The sequence below is a fragment of the Equus przewalskii genome, chromosome 11, assembly GCF_037783145.1.
Source record: "Equus przewalskii isolate Varuska chromosome 11, EquPr2, whole genome shotgun sequence".
Lineage (NCBI taxonomy): Eukaryota > Metazoa > Chordata > Mammalia > Perissodactyla > Equidae > Equus > Equus przewalskii.
Window position 1 is genome coordinate 10,565,032 of NC_091841.1, and position 6,374 is coordinate 10,571,405.

At 56.2% G+C, this 6,374-nt stretch overlaps 1 protein-coding gene across 1 annotated transcript in view; it reads left to right on the forward strand.

The window, feature by feature from the left end:
• CRY2 (cryptochrome circadian regulator 2) overlaps positions 1-5,588 on the forward strand; it is a 31,458-nt gene extending 25,870 nt beyond the window's left edge. The window contains exon 12 of the mRNA XM_070564890.1: positions 3,328-5,588. The gene's annotated coding sequence lies outside the window, so the exon portion shown is untranslated. The remainder of the gene's footprint in view (positions 1-3,327) is intronic.
• Positions 5,589-6,374: the final 786 nt, after the last annotated feature.

Genomic DNA, 6,374 nt, shown 5'->3' on the forward strand with positions numbered 1-6,374 from the left:
TTGACACGTGTTTAGCGTATGTCCCTCCGTGCAGGACACACTGTCCGTGAAGGGCCCTGGGCAGTCCGTAAATGCTCCACAGGGGAAGTAGAGGCAGTGAGGGGTTCTGAAAAGTGCCCTGCCTTACGCTCAGACCCGTGTCCCCTCCCAGCCCTGCCACCACTGCCTGGGAGACCTCGCACAAGCCACCTCGTCTCTCTGGGTCTCAGTTTCTGACCTGGAAATGAGAAGTTGGGGCTTGGTGTCCCCTTGCCCTTTCTGTGGCCCTCGCTGAGCAGCGTCCCCTCCCTTTGCTGCAAGGTTTGTATGGCGCAGGGAGGGTACGGGTGTGATGGACGTGAGGAGTTGGCCTGAGCTGGGAGCTCAGCCTGGTACCCCGTCCAGGCCCAGCTGCGTCACCGTACTTGCTGCTCCTAACTTGGGCGCTGTGTCTCCCCCACTGTGGTGGGGAGAGGACGACATCTAAGGCTCCATTACAGGCTCCAAACAGGTTTCCGCTAGACCCTGAGCTGTTGAGGTCTCCTGTGCGGCAGCAGCTCCCGCATGCGTGTTCTCCATGCGCCCTCCAGGGCTGGGATTGGGGCTGGGCTCCAGATCAGGGCTTCTTGTTAGCATCTGCAGGATGGGAGGGGTGTGAGGGCACAGGCACCAGGGGCCATCCTAGCTAACACTGGGTACACCGAGGGAGGCAGTTACGAAGGGATTGTGTGTTCCAGCTGCTTCTGTGTTTCTTGGATTAACGACAGGTTGAAAGAGTTGCACAACCGGGAGACTGATTTTTCTGTGTGTGTTTTTTGTGAGTTGATTTTTCCCTTGGAGCGTCGTTCCTCCCTTTCCCTTCGTGCTGCTGTCATCATTTTCCTGCACGGCCTCCTTTGATCCTTCCTGCCCCCTTTTTCTGCAGACTTGTGCCCTAGCTTGAAAACAAGAGCCCGGGGACCATGTAGTTATCTGCTGATCAAGCAGCTTGAGGAACTAGTTGAATAGGCCTTTGACTATCTTGGTAGACAAGGACAAGCTGGGTCTTCTAAACCTTGGTTTTCTGTGTTTGCCTTTTTGAATGCATCAGAGACGGTTTGGGGTCACTGGGGCTTATCTGAGGCCAGGACACTTCCCCCTCCCATCTTGAGCTGGCCCGTGGCTAAATCGTGTGTCAGCATGCGTCTCAACTGCTGCCAATATAGCATCTGACCCGCCTCACCCCTTGTCTTCTGAGTGGAGGCCGTGCTTCCCAGCCCCTGTTGGATTACCCGTGCTTGGGAGAGTCTGACGGGATGGAGCCTCTCCCCAGAAGATGGCACCTGTTCCCACGCACGGAAAAGCGTGCTCAGCCCCTCAGGGTCTTCGTGGACTGCCCCTTAAGCCCATGCTTGGACCCCCTAAAGCTCCAGGGCCCCCAGACTAAGAGTCTTGTTCTGAGGAATTTTCAAGCCCTCTTATCTCCTGGCGCCTGAAGGTGGAGAAAACACTGGAAGCCAAAGTGTTGGCAGGAGGGCCCGTGTGGCAACCTCTCCAGGCCTGGAATGTCCAGTTTCAGGAGACTGTCTGCTCTTCAGCTCAACAGGAAGGTCTGGAGAGAGACCTGTGTCTAAAACAGCACAGCCACCTTGTTTCAGCAAACACGCACACTTTAGTCGCAAATGTATTTATTTGTAGTGAAAACATATGGTTAGGTTATTATAGTACAAGCTGAAAGGGAGACGTGGTTGGACATAATACGCGTTGTAAAGAATGAGGTACTCACCCAGGCGGGAGCCCGCTCCTATGGTTGCCCTTTATTTTACCCAGCTTCTAGATAAACGGATCCAGGTAAAATCTTCTTCGGATTTAACATTTGTCTTAAAAGGGCGGTATGTGTTGGAAGACTGGTTTTGAATCCTTCTCTCCAGTGTCTTTGACTCTTGAGAGCATTTCATTTTTTATTAACATCTGAACTTCCGTGTGTGTCACTCGGATATTAGTCATGCCACCTTGTTGACTTTCTTTTCACATCCTCTAGAAGTCTTAATGAGCAATTCTATAATACAGAGATTACTTCGTGGTAAAAATACAGGTTTGGAAGCAGACTGCCCCAGCTTTCCCTGCCTGGCTATCCCACTTCTGGATGCCATAGTCTCGGGCAACTCATCCTCTCTGGCTCCAGTTTTCTCGTCTGTAAAAACGGAGGCTGTGCCTTCAGGGGTGAGGGGACCGCAAGCTGTGTTTGTTGCCAGAGCCGCCATAACGAAGTGCCACAGACTGGGTGACTCGGAAATTTATTTTCTCACGGCTCTGGAGGCTGGAAGTCTGAGACCAAGGTGTCGGCAGGGCTGGTTTCCTCTGAGGCCTCTCTCCCTGGCTTGCAGACGGCTGCCATCTCCCTGCGTCTCCCCGTGGCCTTCCCTCTGCGCGCGTCTGTGCCCTCAGCTCTCTTTGTAAGGCCACCAGTCATATGGAATTAGGGCTCACTCTATAATCACCTCATTTTACCGTAATTACCTCTTTAAAGACCCTGTCTCCAAAAGCAGTCACGTTCTGGGGCACTGGGGCTTCACTGTAAGAATTTTGAGGGGAGACAATTCACCGATAACACAAGTGGACAGTGTCTGAGCCACAGCAGGCTCAGGAAGCCGTGTTATTCTTATGGGCCTCAGCAGCCCCTAAACTGTATGAACTTGTAAGGGAATCCTGCTTGTCTCTGTACACCCTCAGACACACTAGACGTATTTCACCAGGCAGCCCAGCACTATGACGGGCTTGAGGCCATCTCTTCCTCTGCCCCGGATTCAGGCTCTTATAAATCTTTAAAGTGAGTCATCTTTGTGTCTCCTGTCTCCCCCGCCATCTTCTAGCACTGTGCCAGAGTTCTTTTGTCTATATGTGGAAATGTGCTCACCTGCTGATTCCAAACTCAGTCATTGCCCTCATCCTCAAAATTACTTGTCCTAGCTGGCTTCTCTTGCATTTTTTTCTGATTCTCCATCTCTGGCAGCAGCTGCTGTGCCTTGAGTCAGAAACTGCCCCTGTCATATCTGAGGAAGTGTCCCCCGTGGCCTCACGTGAGTCTCACACAGCCATCTCCTCCTGGGCTGCCCCTGGCCCTGGAGCAGAGGAGGCCCAAGGCGTCTGCAGGGGAGCTTGCACTCAGGGGCAGTGTGCAGGCACCCACTGGCATCCTGGCAACAGCCTTGTCCCCAGGTGCTGTGGCCCGTGTGGCACGGTTCCCTCTTCAGGCTCTTCCCAGTTCCCGGTCCGAGCGTCCCCGGAGAAGCAGCCAGAGGAGCTTGTGTCCCCGGGCAGCTGAGCAGCCTCCTGAATGTTCCTTTCTGTACTGTTTTTTTCTTCCAGCTGTGGTGCCGTGGCTCTGCGAGCAAAGCCTGGGTGCCTGAGCAGCCGCGTGGCAGCAGAGTGCAGCCTGCAGAGAAGCCGATCGCCATCACGACAGAGAGGGAGCGAACATGTGTGTGTGTGTGTGCGCGTGTGCAGGGGGAGGGATGGTGTGCCTGTTTGCGTGTGCATGCGTCTGTTACACTCTTGTGATTCTGAGCGCTGCCCGGGCCGGAGGAGTCCCTGTAGCAGCTCACCTCAGCCTCCAGACACCAGGCCAGAGGTCATGGCAGTGACTTTCAGCCAAGACCTGTCTGCAAGCCAGCCGCCCTGTCTGGATAGAAGAGGGGCGGGACCCTGGCTGGGAGTCTGCCATCTGCCCCCACTCGCTCCCTCTTCACATGGGACTGAGGGGCAGCAGGGCAACGTTTCTGACTTGTCCAGAGCGTGGTACTCTAGAGGCGGCCGGAGCCCTGCTGGGCTCCTGCTTTATGACCCTGGAGGCTGGAGTGGACCAGTGCTGTTCAGACATGGCCACCTGGCCTGGCTTCTTTCTTATTTTAAAATCCCCAGCCACGGGGTCCTCCAGACCCCTCCTCAGGCATCTGGGACTGAGCACAAGGCTGTAGACAGGTCTGAAACTTTCCACCATCCTACGGAAGTACACCAGATGCCTGAGCTATGTGCTGTGCACACGGTACTATAGATGGTGGCCCAGAAAGTGCGTCCACGTTTTGGGGGCTGCAAGCCTAAGGGTAGGAATAGAATCCCAGCTCTCACTGTCCTTCCTCAGAAGCTGAGAGCCAGCCTCAGAGCGGACCGTGGCGAGTCGGTGCCTCCCCCACGAGGAGGCCAGGTTCCTGGCGGTAGAAAGCACCGGCTGCTCTAGCCACAGTCCAGGGCACCAGAGGTCTGCCACTGAGGTCAGCTGACACCCAGCCAGGGAAGCCATTCTAGTCTGTTCTGTAGGCTTCCAGGCCCTGCCCGGAACTGGTCAGCATCCAAGCTGCCACGTCAGCTCTCCCAGGAGCTGGACGCCAAGTACCCAGGCAGGTGAACTCGGGTGGGGACTGCCAGGGCCAGTTGGGAAAGGTCCAAATCGAGATCCCACCCAGCGCACCAGCCCTTCCAGAAGCCGCAGGTGGGAGGTTTGACCCAGAGAAGCCAAGGCCTTGCATTCCAGGAGTCGCCTGTGCCTCCCAACATCCCCTCCCACGGCTGAAGGCCTGTGTTGAGAAATGCGTACTGAAAGGAGGACTGTGTCGTCAGCTGGAGCAAGTCTTCCTTCCACGCTGTGGCCTGCACTTGAGCCACCGTGGTGTGTGTGTGTGTGTGTGTACACGTACAGGTGTGCACGTAGCTGAGAGGCTAATTCCTCTTCGGATTTTGTCCTCACGTGTAACATTAAGCTGGCCTCTGGGCCTTCTCTTCTCTACCTCCCCTGTGACCTTTCCTAGCCTCATAGCTGTTAACTCCCTTCGCCCCAGCCCTGTCCCTCACTGTCCTCTGTCCTCGGACCAGAACCCGGGGCAGGCCCCTGTCTCCTGCATCTGTGCAGCACGTTGACAGGCTTCCTCCTGAGAGGTCCTCAGGTTTTCTCAGCCAGAGAGCTGCCTTTAGAGTCTGACTGTATGTATGTCACCCTCGCTAGAAATGTCCCGTGATCACGTGGGGGAGCAGGGCCCAGGTGATGGTGTGTATTCACAGTATTAGGTTGGGCGTTTCCCCGTTCTCTTAGCCAGCCAGGAGGAAAGAGACTCGGGGGCTGTTGCTGGCAGAGGCGTAGAGGGAGCCTGGGAGAGCTGGTCTGAGAGTCAGAAGGCCGGAGAGCTTAGGACGAGAGTCACTATTTATTTAGCAGCACCTTCCTATATCAGGATGACTCCCTTTCCCTGCCTGTCGGATGATGGCTCTCTTCCCTAAGGTAAAACTTGGCACGACCACCTCCCCCGACTTGTGCACCATCCCTGGCATGCCGGCCTATTCCCAGGGGAATGGAGCCGTCCACTCCCAGAGCTGGGAGGGACCGCGTGAGGAAAGGGTGCATCCAGTGGCCTGGAGCTCCACGATGGCTTCGGGCCTCCCCTCTCCTGGCCCAGGTAACCCTGGGGGCTGCTGCAGAGCATTGCCTCGAAACCCCACCCAAGGGCCAGCATGGGGGAGAGGTGGTCGCAGGTAAAATGCACTTTATATGGAGATTTTCGATTGCTGGGAAGGTGTGTTTCTCCCACAGTTTGTGACTAGTCACTTGTTTCATAAACGTCTCACTCTGTTTAAGCAAAGCTGTGCTGTGGTCAATCTTGTGGGAGGTCTGGGAAGCGGGAGTCAGGAAGGCCGAGCCAGAGTAAGCCTTAGGCCAGACCGCCTTGGTTCTGCTGCACCCAGGAGCCTCTCACCCTTCCTTGGAGGTGACGGAAGGAGTGGAGTGGGAGATGGATGAAGGGGAGCCTCCTAGGTGAGCGGCCAGAGCAGACTAATGACAGCTCCAGAGCTTGGTGAGAGTTAGGAGTCCATCGGCCAGAGTGGTACACAGCACTCGGGCCCCAGGAGAGGCTCCTGATGGCTGTCCTGCAGTGACCCAGCCTCGCCACCCCCTTAGAGCCCCCAGGCTGGGCATCAGTGGTAGGGCCCTCTCCAGGCCCTCAATCCATCCTTTACCTCAACTCACTCACTTAAGCCTCAGCAGTGTGTGGGTGGAGGGGATGCAAGCCCCCAGCTCTGGTCGGTGGTTGAGCTCTGCCCGCAGCCGAGCCCAGGGCCTATGTGCTGGCTTTGTCTCATGCCGTCTGGCCAGAGTGTGGCCCCTCTCTGTGCAGTGTGCATGGGCTTTCCTGCGGGACCCCTGGAGATGAGAGCCTTGTTAGTCCACACCCCGACTTCCTGTGGGAAGAATATCACCAGCTGCCCTGCACAGAGTGAGGAAGGGGAGAAGGAGGGGCTTGACCCTGGGACTCGGCTCATTTTTGGCTCTGCTTTGAAGCTCCTGCTGGCCCCCTTCCCACCAAGACCTGGGCCTCCCTTCCCCTGGCTTCTAAGTGGTTTCGGCTTGGGCTTGGAGCTAAGATTTG